The sequence below is a fragment of the Anser cygnoides genome, chromosome 5 (genome assembly GCF_040182565.1).
Source record: "Anser cygnoides isolate HZ-2024a breed goose chromosome 5, Taihu_goose_T2T_genome, whole genome shotgun sequence".
In the NCBI taxonomy this organism is placed as follows: Eukaryota; Metazoa; Chordata; class Aves; order Anseriformes; family Anatidae; genus Anser; species Anser cygnoides.
In genome coordinates this window covers 9826219-9851203 of record NC_089877.1, presented here as the reverse complement: position 1 = coordinate 9851203, position 24985 = coordinate 9826219, and the positions used below count along the sequence as shown (strand labels likewise).

General features: G+C 37.8%; 1 protein-coding gene across 32 annotated transcripts in view; it reads right to left on the bottom strand.

Annotated features, from left to right (window-relative positions):
- CCDC34 (coiled-coil domain containing 34) overlaps positions 1-24985 on the bottom strand; it is a 114642-nt gene that overhangs the window by 60299 nt on the left and 29358 nt on the right. For 25 of the 32 annotated variants that reach the window (XM_066997464.1, XM_066997481.1, XM_066997474.1 and 22 more), the window contains 5 exons: positions 24560-24613; positions 9667-9819; positions 8159-8286; positions 6393-6618; positions 5219-5377 (listed from right to left, as the gene is read on the bottom strand). The gene's annotated coding sequence lies outside the window, so the exon portion shown is untranslated. Of the gene's footprint in view, positions 1-5218; positions 5378-6392; positions 6619-8158; positions 8287-9666; positions 9820-12602; positions 12691-24559; positions 24614-24985 lie in introns of all 32 variants that reach the window. The other 7 variants (XM_066997468.1, XM_066997488.1, XM_066997480.1 and 4 more) reach the window with 5 other exon arrangements.

The following is a 24985-nucleotide window of genomic DNA, read 5'->3' as shown; positions in this document are numbered from 1 at the left end:
TTGCCAGAGCAAACAGCTGGTTACACAGCATGTGAAAATATATTTCTTTTGCACAAATTCAGCTGAAGGAACATAAAATAATGAGCTCAGAGTTAAAGAACAGATAATGAATGAAAGGTAAACAATGAACAGGAAAATGGGATTAGTCATCTTTAATTTATTTCACTTGCTCCAATATTTTTGTTACCTAAATTGATGACAAAAAATACTCTTAACTGTAGGCAAGAGACACTTGAATACACTGTGTGTGCCTGCTTTTGTTGTGGTAAGCTTTTAGCTGCACCTCCCAACACATGCTTTCAAGCACTTGAGCAATTCTTATAGTGCTATCTCAGTTTTTCTGAAATAAAACCATGGGTTTGAAGAAAGAGCATATGCAAAGACAGTGTGTGGTAATTTTAATGTCAAAATATGTTTTAATAATATTTTATATGGTCAAAAACAAAGTTTTATGGCCACCTATGATATTTGATACCCCATTCTTCATTTCTCTCCATTTGTTTATGCAACACGGCTGCAAGTTGCTGAACAGGAATAGCTGCATTTCAGTGATGGATGTAGTAAGCCTATAAGCATAGATTGGGGAATCTGGGGTGAGAGAGAAAGGGAGAGGGCATATGTGAAGGACAAAAAGAGCAAGAGGGCTTAAAGACCTTAAGTGAGGATGAATTCTTGTCTCCACTGAAGAATACAGGAGTTTAATCAATTATTTCAGAAGGACTGGTAAGGTAATTTTGGCTAAAGTACACTTGGATCTTGTGTAATGAATCTCACATGAATGAATTCATATACACATATTATTACTTCACATAATACTAATGAGCAGTATTTTCGTGAAATTTCCTTTGTACTTGAACGTCATTATCAAATTGCACAGATTATTGAATTATAAGGCCTATTCCCATAAAAAAGCAGGTAAATCATGATCTTAATCTCTTGAACAATTAATTAGTTATAGCACACAAAAGGTGGTATACAGCTGAAGGAAATAATGAGCTATTGTGGTACAAACAAAAGAACTTCTTCCTTCATTAAAAGTTTAGATGACCATTCCAGAAACAAATTGCTGTGATCAAATAGTTAGCTCTTCAAATGATTTCCACAGTATCAATGAAATTACAATAAAATGGTTAATTCTTTTATACGTATGTCTGTATGGTTCAAGAATGAAAGATACAGTAAAACAGAGGGTCTGAGAATACAGAGCAAGAGTCAGGTTAGTTAGGTATAAAGATTATGAAGCTCTTTTTAACTAAAAAATACCAGAATTCTCTATATTGTTTACAGGGAATAACTGTATACATGTAATGGTCACAGAAGGTCTGGGCATAATGCTAAGTTTAATCATGCATAGTCGCTGGTCACACAGATAATGTCTTAACACCTTCCCCTTCAACTGCACAACACATATGGACAGTAAACAACTTCTTTAAATGGCTTCCTTATAATGCTCTATTCAAAAACCTATCCAAAGACAGCCATTCAGAAGCCATAAACTTCATCTCTGGGATAAAGAAGATATATTATTCTAGTTTTTCATGTAAAGGAAGAACAATTAAAATACTGAGATTTTTTCTGAAGAGAAATTTACCAGACAGAATACTTGTACATGTTCAAATCTTTTCTTTGGACTACTTTCCATTGAGCTCTCGCAGCACCTCCTGAAGTCTGCCTGAATCCCATTTCTGTACTCTGTGCCAAATGTCTCCACAGCCTACGCTTTACATTCTGATAGGATTTCTGTGATGCAAACTGCATGTTGTGTGACTAAAATGTGACATGAAAGATGTGCTTCTTCCAGTGACCCCAGCCCCTGCAGCAGGAGTGAAATAAGGCACTGCGAAGGTATCATAACTGAGATGAACACAGATTAATGAGAAGCAGATCTAAAAGGAAAGAATTGGCTTAGTCTGACAAACTAGAGCTTATAGAGCTAGCCTAACAGAAAGTAAGTGCTGCAATCTCTTTCCAGTAGCAAATCCAAAATTTCACCTAAATAATTTTTTAACACCTCCCCTCCAGTCCCATTTCATTTTCCACGAGAAAAGCAATAGCCCCCAGCTCACTCCAAACAGCAAAGTTGTTCCCACTTGGAAATTCAGCTTGAGGGTTCCTCCCAGCACAGAAAGTGTCTGACATAGAGCTGTCAGCATTTGTTTGAGTTGATGAGCTGAGCTGTCACAGTGTTTAGACAGAAAGCTGAAAAGGAACAAGGCAGGATGTGGTAGTGGTTATTCACTAGGTGGCACTTTGCTCTATGAGGTTCCAGTCTGGCAAGAAGCCCCGATCAGTCAGACCCCAGACAACAGATATATTGTCCAAAGGTTCAAAAATGGAAAAGTGTTATTTTTCTGATGCTCTTCGCTTGCAGAACATAAACATATGGTCGAGTTCAGTTGGACAAAAATAGAGAAGCAAGTAGGCCATCTGCACGGAGCTGCCTGCACGACTGACCCAGTCGCTGCCGATTTGCTGCTGTCAAAGAAAAAGAGGCCCTGTGCCTCCCTTCACCCTAAGGTACAGGCTGGTACTCGAATCCAACAAACATCGTAGTGAGGCCTTGTGCTGAGTGTTTTGACCAAATTCAGATCTGATCAACTTCACTCTACTTAACCAAAATTATCTTCAGTGTTTAATTTGGATGAAGTACTCTTTGCTGCGTGCTTCATGCACACCTCTTCTGTCAGCTGCTATTTCTGCGAGAGCAGATACTTTCCAGGAATGGAGAAATAGATTTCTGAATGCACTTAAAAGATGGAGAAAGTGAAAATCCAACTGAGTTTACGATTCATCTGACACTGTTGTTAGAAACTCAAAGAATACTCGATATGAAACCATGGCCTCCTGAAAACAGTTTATCAGGAATTAGACAACACAATAGTTACCTTGCTTTAAAGGAAATTTCTCCAAAGGGTTAAATGTGGACCCAGAAAAAGACTAACAAAACAAAACAAACATGTGGAAGGCATCAAGCTTAAATTTTCAACATGAGCAACACTAATAGACCTTTTCTGTAGCCAGGCACAACCCCTGTAATTCTACAAATTAGACTGAGCCCCTGGGAACTATGTGCCTGCAGCTGCTACACAGATGTGCAGATAGAAAATGAAGCAGAATCTTCCAAATAAGTCTGAATGGTTCTGAAGCTAATAAAATTACCACTTGATCCAGTGTTAACTGATAACTTTACTTATAAAAAAGCCATACATTTCATCTTACAGCAAAATACATTCAGAGCTGAAAAGTATCCTCCCATGGATGGGTGAAAAATTTAATTCTCTCACTTTGGAGTGATTCCCATCTTGTAAATGTTAATTTACTGTCAAACCGCTCTTTGGGCAGTAAGGGAAGTTGCTCTTGGTGCCTGTTTGGGAGTAAGAGCTCTTCCTCAGGATGCTGGTTAGTATTTGTGATGAACAACAAATACACATATTCCCCTGAAAATATTTATCCAAAATTCAAACACAAACCTAGCTTCTTCTTGTGAAAGATGAAAAAATAGCCCCAGAAAACATATATTGCTGGCTGACTGTCAAGATTATCTAAGAACCAAATGGCACACACTGACTTCCTGCTTTGCTTTCCTGATTCTTATCTGGTTTTCTTAGTTACTGACCTCCCCCTTAATGCATAATGAAGCTCGGATTCTGCAACACATGCAGAACCAGAGCTTCTCAAAGAGCTTGGAAAAGCTAGTTGTCCAAACTCAACTGCACTGCAACAAGTACTGAGGGTCAACCCCCACTTCAGGGATGGTTAAATGACTAAATGAACTTTCACAAATCTGGCCTTGAGCACTTGTTTTTTGGCACTTTTGACAACCACAGCTCTAAGATCTAAAGAATTTGACTGTGGCAAGTTTGCTTGGCATGGAGCCCACATGGATCCAACAAAACGCTTTAACAAAATGACTTCACAGTGTTATATGAACTTGACCAATTGAAAACTGCACATAAGTCACAAATGTTCAGGCACAGATGTGACCTTCAACAATCTTTAAAAAAAAACAAAACAAAAAAACAATTAACAGGAATAGTGTCAGCACACCCAACACTTCAGAATGCCACTTCTTTATGTGGGCATCCCCATTAATAGGTAGGTTCAAAACAGCCAGTGTGGACAGAATTCCCCTGCACTCAGGAAGAAAGAATCAAAAACGAACAAAGTGATGATGAATACAGAGAGTGACACGAGAAAGGACAAGAAACAGAGGAGGGAAAAAAAAAAAGGGCTGAGAATAGAGGAAAACAGATGACAGTTGAGCATGGATGTCACTGATGTGACGAGCTCACAGGCAGATGGGGGGGGCAGAGATTTTTTTTACTCATTGAAAACCACAGGAAAATGGGCAGATCAAAAAGGTACCAGCAATATCTGACAGAGAAATGACTTCACTAAGCATTTTGCCCACCTCTCACCTTACTGCAGAACTGAAACTCATTTTAATCAAAATGGCTTTTATATGCTCTTCTTGGAACCTGATCAAAGTGTTGCCTCCTTAGTCAATATATTTCTTAAAGTCCCCAAATGTGCCTGAAACATGCCCTTTTGCTATAACCCTAATGGCCTACAATCGCTTCAAGCTGTGGTCTCTTCAACTAGGATAAACAATGTTGTGCCAATGTTTGGCTGATGAAAACCTCCAGAAACATACCAGGAGCTTAAAAGGGAGACATTGTAATTTTGTAGACAGCACTCCTCCCTGTGAATTACTGCTCTGCTTGTGTCCCACCATGCCATTAGGAGACACAAGTCTGATACCAGTGGTAGCTAACCTAGAGCTTGTTTATGACGTAGTGTATTTGCTAAGGCATCACCACACCAACATAACTCCCTTTCTACTCTCTAACTACTATAAATCTCTCAAAGATTTGCATAATGCACCAAAAAAGCTTCAGAGACCCTGGCAATCTTTCAGAGAGGCAAGCAGCTCACAGTGTCCTTGCCCAGCTCCCAGGATAGACATTGCTAACATCTTTTCTTAAGTTGAATTCTTCCTACGTAGTTTCCTTGGAGTGCAGGGTATTTGCATTCACTTCCAGTCCAAAGTTGCTTACGTGGACTAGTGGGTCAGTTGCCGTTTTCCACCCTCAAGGACCAGTGACTGAGAAGACGTATCCGAAACACCTTATTTTTAAGGTTCTTTCTGGATAAGTATGTGATGGTATTTTTAAGGCTGCTTTACTGAGGACTTCACATTACAGACTCTGACACCTACCTCATGGGACACACATGTTCAGCTGAAGCTCAAGGCAGCAATATCACAGGGAGACGATCCCATTCCTAGCCCCAGCCTCGCAGACCACTCCCTGCACGTGGCTGATGTTGTGCACCCTCCACCAGAGACGCAGGCCAGGATGGACACATCCTGTCACATCTGTCAACACGCACATAAGGAAGAGACAGTCTGTGTCTGAGTGTCAGTCACGTTTGCTGTTTCCACCCTGCAGGGACCATGCTCACTGGGGGACTTATGCATATACATGATACCAGAACGAGCAGAGTGGCTGCTACTTCTCTACATGCCACATTAAAGAAGCAAAGGGAGGAAGCTACAGCTTTACTCGGCTTTTGGCACTGGCTGTTTCTTTACATGAGAATAACTGGAAGGCTGGATGAACTAGGGAATTGGTAATAAGAGATAAAATACTTTTTAGACAGTGCATGTGCTTCTCATCAGGCTGCCCTTGATAGCAGTCCAGGGTTGTCACTGTTGCAGAACAAGACTGCCTGCTTTGCTTTTATTTATTATTGGTAACAAGGAGGCAGCTAATCGCCCCAGCCAGAAGGCAGGACCGTACCGCATTGTCGAGCACGGTTCAGTGAAACTGTAAGTAATAATGTTTGTTCTCGAATGCTTGCATGTGAGACAGGCAGTGGAAGAAAGGAAATGATATCTTTGTTTTGCTATAGCAACTGATGCACTGGGATGTTTATGCAGGGTCACATAGGAAACCTGCAGTAAAGCCAGAATTTGAACCTACATCTTCTGCATGTAATTACAGCACTGGCCCAACAGGTCCTTCCTTCCTCTCAAACATTTGCTGTCTGACTTCTAGCTAAAGGCTTGAACCCAAGAAAATCAGCATGGAAAACAAGCTTTACACAGTTGCATGGAGAAAACAACTCCATCAACAGTCAGCAGACAAAAATTTCAACCAGGCCCACAGATCAGGACAGAGCAGTTGTTCCACTGGCAATTGCAGTCAAACGCCACCTAGCTCTATTTATAAGGCTCCTCATTACATATTCTAGGTGGCAACTTTCTGAGCCAAGTTTGGAAGCAATCCATGGACAAAATGGCAAAGCTTGTTTTCCTGCTGTGGAGGTGTGAACAGTGCCAGGAGATGCAAATCCAGACCTGCCGCACCAGCCGGAAGAGCTGGACATACCTTAGCATATTGTTCAGCATCTCTGCTGGTTCATTGCTCGCTGCTGATATCTCTGTTTTTGTGACGGAGCCCTAAATAAGGGCTTAGGACCCGACTAATCAGAACATGTTTCTTCTTTCCCAGAATGCCATGACAATTGCATTCCTTTGGGGGAAGGTTTGCAGATGTAGCACTGTCAGAGCTCATGTCTTCAGGCTGATGTTGAGCCTGTACAGAGCAGGTTGCACTTCACAGAACAAGCACAGTAACAGAAAAGACAAAGAGCAGAAGGGGAAAAGCAAGAAAAATGATAGCATCAGATACCGTGAAATCAATAGCCTTAATTCACTTCTCGGAAGTTATGGTAACAGAACACAACAATAAGAGTCCCTCTTACTTCATTTGTTCACAGATTTCAGTGAGGAGTAGTGTGCTGGCTGATTGACAGCACAAATCCTAGTACTAACCATGAAATAGCATAGCAAATTCTACTTCAGAAATTTAAGTGCATCTCACACTTTTTTCCCCTACTTAGTTTTGCTGCCTATCTCTAAAATTCAAGACTTTCAATTTACAGAAAAATTCTATTTCAGGAAAAAATTACCTACTTCTGGATTGAGCCCAAACCACTTTTTCTTTTTCTTTGAAACTTCCCAGAAATCTGGTGAAGTACATACATATTATGAAGGAGCATTTATTTTCTGAAACAAAATCATTACTGTACATGCAGCTTTTTTGCCTGCAGGCCTAGAAAAATGGATGCTTTCATAAAATGGGATTTCAGAGCTGCTCAGTGACTTTTAGAGGTTTCCAAACCCCTTGTTCCTTTTCTGCTTCAGCTCAAACACTTGGCCCAGCCCAGGCCTTGGAATTCCACGCTCTTGTCTTTCAGACAACCCCGGAGATGAACTTCTACAGCTTGGAGTAGGGCACCATTCAGAGTGACCTGGTACTGGAGAAGCTAGACATACAAAGGGAACCAAGCCAGAGTCCATTAGAAACCTGCCTGAGAGGCAGAGTTTCATTGGAGTTGTGTAGCTGCTTTGACATTAACTTGCCGAAGTCTTTTATTGTGGAAGAGTTGCTTTAAATATAAGTATGGCTTCTAGGAGAAAACTAGGACTACAAACAGAAGGATACACTTTAAGAGACTTTGAAAGAAACAATTTGTTCTAAGGAAATTAGCCTACTTCAAACAAACAAATAAACAAACTTAATTTCTTCCAAAGCCTATCTTACTACAGAAAGTCACCAAGCACATAGCAGTCCACACTCTTGTTTTCTCAACAGAGATTGTAAATAAGACAAATGATAAAAGATGTTGTTGATCTGTTTTGGTGGCCTGCCCAGTACCACAAATTTCAAAAGCTGTTACGTAAGGCCAAATTCTGAAAAAGATACGTGAGAAAGTCAGTGGATTCACTGATTTTCTGAACAGTCTCCTGGAATTTTGTAAGGTGACTCAAGAAATCAAATGGTTAAAAGATGGCAGAAAGGTTTACTGGAACAAACAAACTGAATTATATGACACACTATGTAGACCTACCAGCTAGAAATTCATATAAAACAGGGGAACAATATAGTTAACCAAAATCAAAACTTATAAATGTAATAGTACATGAGTTGGTGGACCCACCAGGTGTTATCAGGAAGTGAAAGCAGAGGGTGTTTGAGCACAGACAGATATATTCCTGTACTACTTGAAAGTTTGTCCTAAAATACTGAATCATTTAGGAACTTTCAGATACCCTTTTAAAATGTCTTTTCTTCAGCTATTTTTGACTTACCATACTCGTTAACTGAAGTTGGAAAAGCAGGCATATTAAAACAGACCCCTTAGGCTATAGTAAGGAATGTTCTCTTCATTTCCACCGCTGGCTTAACTCCACCCACCACAAAAACTATAGTGGGGGAACTGGAATAAAGAAAGCCTCAATGATCTTGTGCACGTGAAAAGCACCTTAATCAAAGTACGTAGAGGTCTGCTGCCCAAGGTTGGAGAGCCCAGTAGTGAAATGTTACTATTCAGAAAGGAATTTACCACAACTACTTCCAGCATGGTAACCTAGAAGTAAGCAAGCCTAAGAAATACAAGAGATTTTATGGAGTTAAGGAATTGGCAGCAGGAAAGGTACACAGGCAGCATTCACTACATCCCCTTACCTCATAAAATTTAGGTCAATACCTGACTGTACAACACCTACTCATTCAATTCTGTTCCACTCATGACTTTGAAATCAAAAGTGGGAATTTTTATCTTCCCAACCAATTTTCCACCAATATTTTACAAGTTTGCACATAGTCACTGTTGAATCAGTTATTACTGAGATACGCATTTTGATATGCTCAGCAGTACAATCAGTCCCAGTGAATCAAATAGCCCTACTCGTGCAGTAAGGCACCAATGCTCAATGTGAGAAGGCAAAGCAAAACCTGTAGTTAAATTTCAGGGGTTAAAATGGGAGAAAAACTAAACAAGATTTTTCCATTACTACAAAACACTGATTTTAGAACCTGTCCTCATAATTATAATGAGTTAGCTGATTGGCATAAAATCATTATTAAGTCAAGTAAAGTTTGTAACTGTCCGAAACATTTGCCGTAGTAATAATCAGATTTTTATAGAGCAGGCTGTATTACTACTCAGTAATTGTCCTCTTTATTGCGAATATAAAAGTACCAGAACTACTATTAGAGCTGAGAAAAAGCCTGTTAAAGCATGAACTTCTAGAACTATTTGTTTCAAAGTCAAAAATACCAGCTGGGTGGCAATAAATATAGGACACAATCTAATTAAGCCTAATCCTTAGATCTAGTAAAATTAGGCCCTAAAAAATCTGGAACTTCACCTGAATAATAAAGGAGATTAGGATTTGATCCCATGTCCCTAACGTTAATTTGTCAACCTATACTGCCTGCCAGTAAACAATTAAGGGCCAACCCTGAGAGGCTGTTAGAAGTTGAGGGAACTTAATGCCTGGCAAAGATAAGGAAAGAATATTGCCTCCTGTTTACACTGGGCATGAGCTTTATATAATTATCCTACCAGTTAGGATTAACTGGGCAATTATTCTAGCAAACAGTAAGATATTGATGACAGTAAAACAAAAGCATCTCAGACCAGCTCCCTTGTTAGCACTGCTGCCAGCCAGAGCCCCACTGAATTGTGTCGGTCCTGGCTGCCGGCCCAGTGCTATCAGTCCACAAACAAGGGCTGCACAGTTATAGGGGGTGCAGCAAAGGAAACAGTTTTCCTAACCTGTCAGCATTTAAGAACTCAGACATTTTTCCTTACCACATAAGGAGCTGAAAATTTGGAGGGAAAAATGTCCACAGACTAATCATATCCAGCAGATGGGCTTGAGAGAACAGTTTTGCTTTCCACACTTTTGAAGTATTTCCTTCAGATTTTGACCTCCTTCCCGTGAGTGAAAGCTGAATTTCAACACTGAATTTGGGAAGGGAAAGAAAAAAAAGAGAGAGAGAGAGAAAACATCAGAATGGGAATATCAAAGGGCTTTATTATTATTATTATTATTATTTTAAACCCCCAGAAATTCTAAACAGGAGATTCAGCTAGCTCAATCTTTCTTGGCAACGATTCCAGTTCAGCAAACAGACTCATTTAGTCAGAAGATTTCTGCCCAGCAGTAGTCAGTGGTACATAAAAGATAAAAGATAAAAGAATTCACATAACTCTATTTCTAGTACAGAGAGCTCTGTTCAGGCCTGGAGCGGCAGGGACCATACGCTGGTGGTATTTCTACACTCTATGCCATAACAGGCCTAAACAAATTCCAAGACTCCAGAAGCTTAGACCTAATTGGTTATCTGGCCAATTATATCTAGCCATAATATTTTCCCTCCTGTACAAAGTGAAAATTCTCTTCCCATTTCTGGGACACATCAAAAGATGATTGTGTCTGCAGAGCACTTCTGCTCATGCTAAATCTTAAAATAGCTACAATCTTAAATACTACAAAACCCGAATGTTTAGGTGGAGATTCAATACCTATGGCAAAACTGACCTTTAAAATCCCTAGCATTCAAGTATTCCAAACATTCTGTCACTACGGCAATATCTAGCACCACCATCTTGAAGGAGACCACAGCTGAGAATATCTATTAGTTATTCAAATTCCAGATTTCCCAAGATTTACCTTATCACTTTGTAAGAGCTGGTCCTCTGCACTTGTGACAGATGTTTATTTCATCCTGGATGCTCACTACCTTACCAAGGCTTAGGTAAAAGCTCCAGACAAAATACACTTGCACCTCAACCATACTGAAAAAGGGACAAATTCTGAGCCTAAGTAGTTCTTGGTCATGAACAAAGTCTAAAACTCATAACTTCTTCTATGAATACAAGTAGCTTTTACTCCTCATGTTTCATTCTGGAGACCAATAGTCACAAAATCAGCTACAAATATGCACTAAATAAATAAAAGTTCCCTTCAGTTTAATCTATATATAGAGATATTTTTCCAGAAGTTGAAGGCTGTGGTATTTCTTTTCCCCTTTTGTCTTTTTTTGTTCAAATTTTGGTGGGGATTTATTAAGGTGAAAAAGAACCACAAGGAAAAATTATTTGCAAGCCAGGAAGCCATGCTGGTTAGCAAAAAACAGCAGGCAAAAAAAACACAAGAGAGGATCTCAATATTTTCATACTCTAAGCAGGAAAGAAGCAGGGGATATATACTTTTTCATCAATGTGATGCTACATTTACATCCTTGTTCTCTCTGAAGACTTACACATGCTTTTTAGTTTTGACTGATAATAAATAATAGATTTCCTGCCATTAACTACAACGTTCGCCTCTCCCCTCCCAGGTTAACGGGTTCTGTCCAACAGATCTGGTCCTTCACAAACAATAGCTCCCTTACTGCTGAGGCCCTGCAGAGGCCTGTTGAAAGCACACAAAAATATTTCTTCTGCTCTCTTCCTGAACTTCTTAAACTCTAGGTGACCCAGAGTAAAATCCATTTTAATGGGGCCTCAGTTAAATTAGTCAACTGAGCCCTTGTTGAACTAGCCAACACTATTCAGAAATAAAAAATAATTTTAAAAAATACATTCTGGTTTCTTTTCGGAGTCTTGGTTTTTACTTTACTTTCCTTAGAGGGAAAGAAATACTTATGTTCCCAGTTTTAATTCTCACTTCACTGTAGAATTAACCAGCATTATTTAAATAGCACAGTTACAGTTCATTAAATTGTGGTGCATTTAGTGTATGGAAGTTCTCCTTCAATGCCATAGCATATTAGGTCCTGTTAGCCTACTAAACTGTCTGACACAATTGTGATTTTCACTGAATAATTTATTCTGCTGGTGACACAAGTCCAGTGAGCTGTGAGTAGAACTGAGAGATTATCTAGGTCTCTTGTCATGCTCCTTGGACATGCATAATAAAACAGTGCCTTGGGACAACATTTTTCATTCAAAACCTACTTCAAACTGCTCAAGAGCATATTTCACAACATTAAAGAATATCAGCAGAAGACGGAGAAAAACTTGTAATGCACATGATAAACTTCAGAAGTTCATTTTCACTCAGAAATGGCTTAAAATCGAGCAACATCTTCCAGATTACAGGAATTTACACACGCAGTGATGAGACACTGTCTATACTTGAAATAATTTACTTAAATTTTTTTTATATTGTGATAGCATACTGTAAATGGGTACTTAAACATATGTACCTTATGCTGATTTGACAATTAATACCAGGAAACTGCTAAGGATCTATATGACCTACAAACACATTCGTAGTTTATTCTCTCTGCAATGATACCAGTAAAAGGGTAAACATGTCCAAGATAGCAGGGCTGAGAAGTATACCAAGTAAGAGCAGGCATATGAGATGCACAAAGTTAACTGGAAAATATCCATGAGGATTTTAAAAAGCAGAAAGTTTGATTTTAACAGGATCCTTTATTCAAATTATAGTGAACTTTACACCGGTGTTACTGACCATGTCTTCTATCCATGACATATGTGAACTTTCACCGGTAAACACAAGTAGGTAGTGGTCTTAAACATTTGCCTTTTTTATATAAACCTAATCTAATGTATGTTTTCATTATATTGATAGGAAACACATCGAAGTTGTTTTTAATTTCAGCAGAAAGGAAGAATATGTCTCTGTGTTTCACCAGAACATGAACTTCTAAATCTGTTATTTCAGTCTGATACTGCCATGAGAGGAGCCGGAAATGTTTTAGTAGACTTACCGTTTTATCGCTATTGTGCTCTTCTCTGGAACAGAAGTTATATTATGTTTAACTATATGGCTACTTACACCTATTTGAAGACAAGTGCCTGGAATAAAGATGGAAGACATAAGAGGTCTTCAAAAAAAAGTTGCATTATTAGTATTGTAAACCTCAGCCTTCACACACTCAAATTCCTCTATGATAAATCTTCATTACCAAAAGAGTGCAGTCTTGAATCAAGTTTTGATTTGGATTAGAATGACAGCGACAAGAGCTGAAATCCAAAACAAACCCAAACCTCATGTCTTGATACTGTCGCATGTATTTAAGCAAAGTTAATTATACTGAAACAGTCAAAATAAGCTAAGAATGCACACTTAGTGTCAAATTGAGCCATATATACTCTCACAGATGTAGAGAACAGTGGGAGAGAGAGGTCCTTCCTATCGTCTTAATCTCTAGCTCCTATCACGGTTTTCTGGCATTTCATTGATCTCCTGTTAGGGCTACAGCATCACATTTCCATTGACAGCGGATTGTTTGCAGAGCCTGAAAAGACTGAAAGACTAGTGAACATGGCAGGGTTTATTTAGAATTCCACATCCACAAGTTCCTTATAAAGTTGTGTGTTCTCTGGATTTATGTGCATATAATACTCTTCTTTATGATTGAAAAGACCTAAATACACATTCCTTCAGGTCTCCCTTGCCTTCTTGCATTTCTACATAAGCAGCTAGTCTCTACCAATCCACAGATACGCAAAATACACTTCTTTCATGCTGGCATTAATTTATTTCATTCAACATTCAGAAGCATTCTTAGGAATGAATCCGAGGAAACATTTTCTAAAGTGTTAAGCAGCTCCTGGTTTTGAAAATCTTACCATATCATTTAGATGGTGAGTCTATAAGTCCTGAGGCAAGTTTTCAGTATTGAGACAAAAGAGGAGAGACACGCTCCTTTTAATACCACTAGAATTTGATCATTTAAACAGCCACGTACATTTTGAAATGTAGTCCTTGGAATTTTGACTCTACCCCCCAAGGCACTCTTTAAACAAAGGGTGCCCACATTTGCTGTATGGGTCTTTACACAGAGGTTAAAAACAACATCTTACAGTAAAAACCACAGCAACAAGAAAAACACCAGTTTAAATGATGAGCCACAGCTGGAGATCAAAGGGTCAACATTTTGACCAGAAGGGAATCCCTTTTCGCCTCCTTGTGTTATTTATCAACCTAATTATTCAACTGCAACAAAGAGCACTCTTTCTTTACTTTTGCATCCATTTGCCTCTAAATTTGGAGAAATTAGCAATAATCAGTGTGAATTAGAAAGAAATTCACAGCTATTACAATACTAACTGCTTCTATTTTCATCTCCCCATCCCATAACCCTCAACAAATTTTGCTTTCTCCATTACCCATAACTTAGACTCGCTATATTTAGGTTAAAAAGTCACAGTCCTTAAAATAAGATGCTTATCTTCTTTCAGCTGCTGAAGTCTAAAAGTGATCACAGTCCTCAGTCTTTGTGAACTTTACAACTTGTTGGATTTTTCTTGAAATGTGTCTATTCTTAAAAGCCAAACCCATGGAAAAATAACTGAAACCAAATGCCATGTGATCAGGGCCAACCATAACACATGAGAGCCCTAAAATAACAGGAGAGATACTGTGGTAATGCCTGACCTTCTGAACTGTGCATATGGGTTGAAGCAAAACAGCCCATATTCACGTCTTAAATGGTGCATACTAATAGTTTATTTGTAATGCAGAGGAACACAGTTTATAGAGCCATGATTTTAAAGCTTCAAGGACTTGCTTTAGATGCCAGAAATGACTTCACTTTTGGAATAAGCTTAAACAAGGTCACAGTTGAACTTTATTAGCTTATATGGTCAAAAACAGTTCAGCAGGCAGTTTCAATAACTGTGGACATTCCCTCTTTCTTCTATCATGTTTCCACCTCAAAAAAGGCAGGTGCTCTCCCACATTTTCTGCTCTAAATACAGGGTTATTCAGTGGGCCTGAATCTAGCATTTCTAAAACTTTGAATAAAAGTTTACAGGCAACACAACCACAACGACAATTTTCTTATAAGGATGTTACCAGCCTGTTCAGACATGCAACCAGCCCTTAACTCAAGTGATACGTCTATCAGTTACACTTGGATCAGTCCCACAGAAACTGTGTGTGTGTGATGCCAGTCATCTAAAATGCAGATTGTGTTGCTGCTGGGAAAGATAACTGAGACCTTTGTATATATCTAAAGTGTTCAGACCATAGTGCCATCAGGATAGTTTCTGACAAGGAACAGTAACCTTGGCTAAGATAAAGAAACAATGATACTTCAGTGAACACTAACTTCAGACAACGAAACTATGACAGTGTCAGAATAATGGCCGCTGCTATCCAGTTTACACATATAATCAGTCAAGATGTTGAGTAAACGGTATTATTATGAGTTAAATCTCCCTACAAACTATGAGTGGGAAATCTACCCTCTATCCAGCTTCAATGTGCAAGATGGCCAGAAACTCAAAACCAAACCACAGACACATCACTGACACACAAAGAAAGCATATACAGGTTTGCTCAGGAACAAACAAATGTGTTTCCTGTGTAATGTTTTTAAACAGAAGATGTGCAACTTCGACAGCAGGAAAAGAAAAAGCGAGGAGAAAAAGGACAGATGCATCAATGATTACGTCTAGACAGTTGCTGAAGCCTTGGCAGTGTAAATAAAAGGGAAAAAACTTTGAAAAAGTTGCAGGGTCTGGTGCTAGCTGAATGAGGCTTCCAGCTGAAAGCAATGAAACTTTTCCTAATTATTCTTATATCCTGTTTTCAGGGAAAATGTTTATCCTACTTTCTTTGTAGATGAACAGGATCAGTATAGAGGCTCCTCAGTCCACAGCCATGCTTTCTTCCCCGCTGGAAAAACTTGTAGCATTCATGGCCTTCCAGACAGCCATCCAGTCAGAAAGGTAAACCATGTTGTGGACAAACACCACTGGTACTACCCACAGCCCTTATGTTACAGACATATAATGAAATCCTGATCCCACTCTAGTTGAAAGTCCTGCTGCTGCTCGCAGGAACACAGACAAGACTTTCTTTTTATGCATATTTTTTCTTCATTAACAAACCTTCAAACAAATAAAGAGAAGAGTGCTAAAGAACTCTATAAGATAGTTTTAACTACCCTTCCCTCTAGGTCTTGAGTACATACATATCTGCAAAACCATGCCTACAGATCTCTTGCAGCAGAAGCTACCAAAAATCCTGGCAGAGGTGGGCGAGTCAATATGTAAAAGACAGTGAAACTATGCAATTTGCCATGCTCTACTTCATAGGCAGTTGAATGAAAATGAGAAGTTCAGTTATCTGAACTGGTGAGATGTGGCAGCCAGACCACAGACGGAAAAAAGAGCAGTAAAACGTTTCTTAACGCATGAAGAACTAAAGAATAGAAATAGAATCATTCATCATACGCATACAGATAGGGTAGCGCGGCCAAAGGATGAACTGTTACAACAGTTGATTTTGGCACAGGATCATACTTAGCCGTACTATTTCCTTCAGGTGAAGTCCTGCTGAACTGAAGTATTGCTGGACAGAAACCAACCTTTCATCTGGCCAGAGACAAGCACTGAGACCTTACAAACTGAACTGCTAGAGAAGGGGTAAAAAGGATAAACAACCACTTCCTATAGTCCTCAAAGAACAAGATCACCTTAGAGTTAAACCTTCATTATAGGACCTTATTTAAAATCCATGGAACTCAGTAAATTGGATGTTTCTAATCATTAACAGGGATACTTACGCCCTTTTTTTGGGTTTTGTTATCTTCAGACAAGAACAATCATTTCTTTCTTCTCTGTTGGTTACAGCCTCAAGAGAAGACGAATACCCAGAGCTAATCAGGGCTCTGACAAGAAGGCCTAGGACTTACAGAAGGCTGATTCTGGACAAGGACAGATAGTACCAACATATTGTTCCACCATGTTCTTGTACTGTATCATCTGCTGACAGCATTCATAACACCTTCAGGGTAACACCACAAATAGAGACATGACTTTGCAGGGAAAAAAAAAAAAGGAACAGTTAAAGGCTGCAATGTCTTTCTTCTAAAGTCAGTAATTATGATGAAAAGTCCAAATATTTAATATGATCAAGACAGAAATCCTTCAGCTCTGACATCTGGCCAGTCCTATGACATGAAGGATGATCCTGATCTTCACAAAAACATCCCTTCATCTGCCTCCTCTCCCATCGCGCCAAACCACTGAGCTATTCTCAAACACTTGTACAAACAGGAAGAGGAAACTGAACGGATACTAACATCCTAATCCTCAAAAATGAGGTAGCTCCCTTGTGTTGTATCATTTGCTCCTTTGTGAATCCTAATGAGGTACAAAACATAACAATGTACAGAAACCCTACTTAATTCGTAACAATTTTAATTCTTAACATTAGGTCTTAATTTATAGCTTCATTCAAAGCAGCACAAGCAGAGGTCTTACTGCAGAACTTTGAAACGTTATCTACGCAAGATTTGAAAAGTTTTAAATTCTGATTTCAGCAAAGTATCTCAGACCTTTTATATACTGTACCCTCTTTTAAAAATAAAGTTAATTTCCTGTCTGATACATCTGTCTTTCTTCAGTCACAGAAAGCAGGATCATTTTCAAGCTTTTTCCTCAATTCATCTGATACTTTCATGAGTGCTAGAGGGCCACAAGAAATAGTGACACTTCATAATAATTTTGACTATATCAGTGTCCCATGAACAACAAAAACAACAACAACAAAGACCTGAGAATATTTTTAAAAGCTTCCATTAACCTGAGGTTTCTGGTCTTGAGCTTCACAACTGTTGAGCTCTTCTGGGAAGCTACAATGTATAGCTACACTAGCAGAAAATGCTGCAGACCGTTGGCTAATCCTAAAATGCTGAGTGGAGTAACTGTCTCCTGTCCTCCGTTACCTCCGTGTGCCAGAGGTTCAACACCTAACTCCACCGAATGATGTTCATTCTGAGAGACAGTTAGTATCCTTCCAAGTGATGTCATTGTAAGATGAGGATTTACATCTTTAAAAACAGGATGAACATATAAAGCCTGTGTTTACGTGGTTGAGGTTTGACAAGCTGGAGCCTGAATATTTGTAACCTGATAGCAAATGTAAAAATTTAGACATGCAATTTGATGTTTTATCTTCATCACATAGATCTAATACACACAATAACAAGTTTGTATATTTCACATGTATACCATATATGTGAGATACACTTTGGCAGATACAGCCAGCTCCTCTGCCAGATATTGAACTACCCTCCTCAGCTGTTTTTAATTTCTGGAACTTCTTAAAAATGAGAAGACTAGCTGTTTTGTAAATACTTTAGCCAGTCACAAATATTCAGGATTATAAAGAACGGCAACGTGAAATACTTGCTTTCCATAAGTTTACTCTTTCTACAGCATGTTAAGAAATATTTTGTGATAATCAAGCATCTGACAATCAAATTAAGTAACACCTCTTTGTCTGCTTTTTAGTATAACACTAAAACATTCAGACTGAGATTTATGCAAGCAATGAAAGGAAACTCATGCAATGTTGAACTGCCTCCTTAGTGAAGAAATTTGGAAAAAGTTTTGTTGAAAGCACATGAAACGACATAAAACTTTGTATGTAATGTCTCTGAGAAGCAAACTACCTTTCTGAATAAATGAAAATGAAATCCACGACTGTATTAGTTATGCAGGTAGGATAAGACCACAACAAACTAGTTTGTATCTCATGTTCGACTGTACGTTAATTGCTGTCCCCCTCCCTTACACTAGTCTAGAAGTTAAGTCTTCGTATTCCCTCGCCTTCCTGTAACCTACTTGTGATACCACGACTAACTCAGAGGAGGAGAAGTTAGAGATAAAGAAAATGATTAAGGGGTTAAGAAGTCAACTACACAAGAGAATGCCTGCAAGGCATGCAATGTGCTGCGTCCTGAAGATGAAATATTTGTTCTTCAAAGCAGTTGAGGATAAGCTTCCAACAACGGAAGAGAATCTAGAGATTCATTAGGACCTAGAATTCAATGAGATGAAAGAAAAATCCCACTCATTTCTATCAACACTTCCATCTAAACAGAATATATTGAAAATTGCTTTAGAGGTGAACTCCTTGCCATTTGCCTACTGCACTGATTAAATTATACTTTCTTTGAATTATTTGTTTGCAATCTTTTTATTATTTAAATCAAGCTGAAAGATTCCATATAAAAAACTAAAGCTCATGGGAACAGTAATATTGATTTTCATGTGGGTTAATAACTGGACAAATGTTGCAAACCTCTCATGGATGTGAAGATTGTTCAGTTTGACAGAACTGTTTTCAGATTCAAAAAGTAACCATTCCTTCCTAAAAAGCAAAATTAGTTATAAGTCATATTGTGACATCATATTCTTATTACATAGCAGGCAATATAGAAATTACATGCTAGTTACTAAAATCCAGAAAAGATTCTAAAATGTGTAGGGACATTTTTGTGTGAACAAATATGGCTCTGACAAATTCAAGAATTCAGTAAGTAATGCCTTAGGTTCTTTTTGAAGATGCAGTTTACTAAGAATCAAACCGTATGTGGAAGCTTAGAGAGCACCAAAACTTCTAATGAGTGAAGAGTATATTGCAAGTAAAACAACTTGGAATTATATAAATAAAACAGTATTATTTTTTTACTTATTAGATATAAGAAGTGCATGGGCTCATTGCTAGGGGAGTTTGATTACTACATGATTTTTTCACAGTACACTTTACACTTCCTGAAGTTCCCAGGAAAAGAAAACATGAGTGCAAAGATACTCTATCAAAATACACCTGTGTAAGATCTCTGACACCCAAGTGCATTCAAATTCTGAATTCCACTCTCAATAACGAATGGAAAAACTCCAGTTCCACTAGGAAAGGCCTATCTCTGCTGGTATTTTTGCAACTGACATTTCCCACTTTCCCTAAAATGGCTTTGACAAATCCCTTGATCTGTGTCTCTGGCTGACACTTAAAGTCTTTCAAACTCAGAGCAATAATGTTTAGTGTTTTTGCTAATAGTGCAAGTCTGGCATTAAGTGCTAAACATTAAACCGATACCTGGCATATTTATCACTACAGACCACGTTTACTTAAAATTCAGAAATCGTGATGAAACACATCACTCAAGACATGGACCCTCCTTTCTTTTCAAAGGAAACACAAGTTTTCCACAACTGGATTATCATCAATAAGTATAACAAAACCTGCCATAACTTTGTTCCTCAATCAATGAAAAGATTCAACTAATTATTTGCCTTATGGGCCTGCCAAATACAGTTCAAACAATCAACATTCATCAGCCTCAAATACATCAGAACTGCTTCTTGGGGCTCTTAAAATGATGAGCAAGCAAATCAGTTCAGAGAACAGAACCCCTGACATTCTGCCAGGAACCATGTGTGGAGAAGTACTTAAAAAAGATGTAATACTGAGAGATGTATCCTGCCAAGGTGAATTGTTCAATGATGGTGTTGCAGTGGTCATTTTAATGATGGATAATATATTTTCATTTCAGTTTCTTAGTTGTAAGATTATACATGAACCATATTCGAGAAAAAACAAATGTACTCTTTCAAATTTAAGTTAAAATTTTCAAACAACCGTAATCAAAAGCAGGGGTTTAAAAATCAATGTATTGCAACAGGTTCACTACAATTTGCAAGAGTTGATAATGATGAGAAACTTTCAGGTCCCTTGAAATTGGACATTAGGTCATATTCTCTTCTTTACATAATAATAATAATTATTAAATATAAGCAAATTCCTATCCACTTTTATGATCAATAAATAGCACATGCTGGATTGACACTGCATCTATATTTGAATCTCTCCGTATCTCTCAGAGAGAAAAAAAATCTTGAAAAAAGCAGCAGCACCACAGGATTTTTTTAGATTTTTTTTCCCTCAAGGACTTGAAAAAAAAATAAATTCCAACCACACTACTACCATTCCTGTTATATTTGAGACTGGCTATGTTAGTAGGGCAGGAAAGGCTTAATGGGAACTTCTTTTTATCAAAACTCCTTGAAATCAGACCTCCCAGTCTTTACACATACATATTAAGCAGTGGTCTGCTGCGATGGAAATAGATAGGTCTTGTACTACCTATTGGCTATCCTTTTTGCTGGGTCAGACATTGTTGGCCTACTAAAATGGGGGAAGCAGTATCCTTTAGCACACAGGACAAAGACTTTTAATTGCTGAGGTTTGACCTAGTATTTTCAGATTTTTTGGTACACGAACTTTGCTTTTTGTGATGTTGTGAGGAAATTATCTATGAGAGTTCTTTTCACAACTGATTATGATTCCATCATCAGTCATGGCTAGAGATCATATTACTTTTGGCATATATCTTGTATCACAATCTGGCCACCAAGGACTAAACCAGTGTTTCGCAGAAATTTCTCATCATTTCACTAGATACAGCACGGTTGTAATTTTAAGGGTTTCATTTCAACTCACATGTAGTGTTCACACAGCTGCGGGAAAGCACTAGGAAATGGGTAGCAAGGCAAACTTGTGAATTACATTCCCAGTGATCATAAAGACATTATATACTGGATATTTTTTTGCTTCTGTCATATAAAATTTGTTAAAATGAAGATTAATCAGGCTTGATAGAACCTCTTAGTTTTTTTTCCACACATCACAATTTTCAATATCATTACTAAAAGGTATACTGAGTATCCAGGCATATCATCAGCTAACTACCTCATCTTTGTAACCACTTATTAGCTTCATAAGTCTCATACAGGTTTCTTCACAAAAATCATCTTCCAAACTCATCTTACAATTTGCAGGGTGCTCACTTTTACAGATTAAATAAAATATAACTATTATTTTTGCTTTTCTTACAATGTATAATGCTGCTAGGCACCAGACGCACAGCCCATACTATTAATTTATTTGTGATACATTTGTGTCCTGCTCAAAGTGATGCTGGATTGAGGATATTCAGGCTGCTAGTGACTGTCCTACCAGAAACCTGCACAAGAATATATACAAAATATATCTTTATATTTCCAAATACATAGATATATTCTGCTTCTTGCCTTTCTCCATATTGCGGTACAGATAGAGTTAGTGATGAGACACAGTAACAGGTAATATCCGATAGAGAGGTGCAACATAGATATGAAGGTCTGCACTGAAAAATTAGTATGCTGTTCTCACCTGATGTTTGGGAGGAACTGGAAGCCAGGCAAACAGAAATTTAATTTGGACTGACTGGCATGGCTGTGCACCTTAGAAGTGCAAAAAGCATGAGTCTATCCCCAGTAAGTTAATGGAGCATTGGCTTACAAATCACAGCACTAAGATTCCTCTGTTTTCATAGTACTTTGAGGTGTTTTTTAATGAAAGTGAAATTATAATTCAAACTAGGATTGTAATGAAAAAATATCCAATATAAGTCTCAAAATAATGTTGTGACAGTAACAATAACGGTAGATACAGTTTATTTAAAGACACAGCAAATGCTGCAGAAGTTGTGAACACAAATGGCATATGGTAAACCCGACCTAAGAGACCTGCACTGTAGATATCGTCATCACAGACAGTCAGTATATACAATGGAAAGAAGCATGAAATTCTAGCGCACAAGTTGTCGTTCTAAAAGATATGTAACTGCATCCTGAGCATGCCAATATATGTTCATTGATATAAAGGAACATAGTGGGAATAGTTTACAAGGTAGGTGTCTAAAGTTAGGTGAGATGAAACCCAAGGCACTTGACTTTTGTTTTTCTTTAGCCTCAAATTATTTGAGACAAATTTGAGGAAAGATTTTGATTTAAATAGATCAGCAGCTTCTCAAAATTCACCTTCTTTCGGGCATATCAAAAGTTGTTCACTTAAGAAAAAAAAAAAACCAAAAAAACCTTAAAACCAGTCTTGAAAGTACACAGCAACCAATTCTTCACATTGCAAATCATGTTGCATTTGAAATCCATGACACAGGCTCTCATCCCTCCACTCCCTTCTCCAGCAACTGGAAGAACTTGTCTTTCCAAAAAGCTGGATTCTGCACTATGCCTCAGGCTGCAGTGAGTCAAGCTTTCACATGGGATTGGTTGAATGGTTGTTTCTTTTTTGCCTTGTGGTTTTTATTTTTTCTTCCCCTAAAAAACTACCAAAGGGGCTTGGGGTGGACTTACAGTGTAGAAAAGTTAACCTGTTTCTTAACTGCTAACTAAGAGAGAGGAAAATGTTTATGAAGCAATAACTGCTCTGTACATACTACGTATGAGAGCAGTATTGGATTTACAATTGGTTATAGGTTCCTCTACTGCCAAAACTTTTTTTTTTTTTTTGGCAAGAACTTTTTGGCATACAATGTTAGTTCCAAACATTGTTTGTGTTTGGTTTACGCTCTACAGTAATCTTTTCTTACAGTTTTTAGCTTTTTTAAAAGTTCATATTGCCAAAGTACATTTAGTTGCCTGGCAGAGCATGCCTTTCAAACTCATAATCAAGAACAACAACGTGGCAGCAAAGATAGAAACAAAATTAAAACAAAGTGGTGGAAAACATTGTGATCTTGTTTCCAGATAATATTTAATTGCATGTGTTTGAGACACTGCCTCTTATAGCAGTGGATCATCAGTGTAGTAAAAGCAATACTGTCTATGCCAGCCATTACAAAAAAGCCAGACAATGGCAGTCCTCCCTTATCACTCAGCTATTCAGTGTAACTGAGCCTGCTACGCCCTGTTTCATGTGTGTTTTTACATGGCAATCAAAAGCGTTTATTTATGAAAGATACTAGCTTTCAGACATGCTCTAACATTGGCAGAGAGAAGTTACTTAGCTTGTCCTAGATCTAACAAAGAGTCAGAGGCAGTTAGATATATAACTCAGGAGGTTTAAATCAAGTTCTTTGATTTCATCTCAAGACAGCATTCTTTAGCCACTATACTGTCTCAGTGTTAATTAAAGAGTATTCTCTGGAACTCCACAAGCTATACTGAGGCAGACAGGAATTATTTTTTGCGATCATGAGTCAAAAGCTTATGATTATTCATTTTGCTTCCCTTTTGAGTTAAGAAACTGAAGTGACACTAAAACTTAGCCAAATGTTTTTCATAGATATAAAAATACACATATTATATATAATAAGACTCCGAAGAAGCGCATTTGAAATCCTTATGCAAATAAAAATATAATTTCATACATGTTTCTACTCTTAAAACAAGTCCCAAGATAAAACAGAACAAAAGTGCTTCATAGCACTAGAAGAAAGAGGAAAACAAACCCCTGGATACACTTTGTAGATCATATCATCAACTTGTGAGGTGTGTCTTTTATTTACCAGTGATTTTGTCTAGAAAGTCTAGACTGCAAATCCTTTTTATATACGACTTAGATATAACTTACCATTGAATATACGCAAAATTAAAAGGAAAAAGTAGCACACTATTGCAATACTTGTATTACAAATAAAGTCAAAATGCTAAGTAAATCTATTACTCTTCCCAGCTAGCCTCTCGGTTGATCACACTGGGAAATAAAATTTGCAGTGCACAAACATCAGTCACCATCCATGCATATCTACTCTGCCAAACAACTGTATGCAGCAAAACCTTAACTGTAACATAGATGCTAAAGAACAGAACTGTAAGAATAATTAGGCTTTTAGCATCAGTTAAGGAACTACATTTTCCCTCTCCCCAAGATACCATTCAAACTGTATCCAAACCCAAACTAAAACTGTCCTTACCAAGGTAAAAAGCCTAAAATATTGTTCGCTCAACATCAAACTTGCGACATAAAACAGTTTGTGTCGGTTACTATAAAGAGAATATAAGATAATTAAAAGATTTTTCACTAAACTTCTGAAAAAAAAAAATCAAAGCACATTATTTCCCAATAGTCAACACTTACCATGAGTATCAGTGATTTCTGTTTCTTTCTTCCCTGTATACTCAGGTGAGTAACCTAGTGGAGCAAATGAGAATAATTACCTGGAGATATTTAATCCCTTCTGTTGGAAGTATTTCAGTTTCCATATATAAGTAAAAGTTCATGGATCAAAGACTTGAAACTCCTATGTCTTATCTTCTAGGCCAGTGGCTCTAGAATCATTACTACTTGTAAGTTATCTTATAAAAACTAAAAATTGAAAATACAGATTTCGACAGCAAGGCCTGAGGGAGATCAAATACTGTAAATTTATTAGTAAGGAAAGTAAATTAACAATAAATCATCTTTCATATATAGAACTAGACATGAAATAGATCAATGTTTTAACTGACTAGATCAAATAACTGTTATACGCGATTATGCTTTAAAAGTATCACAGGTTTATGG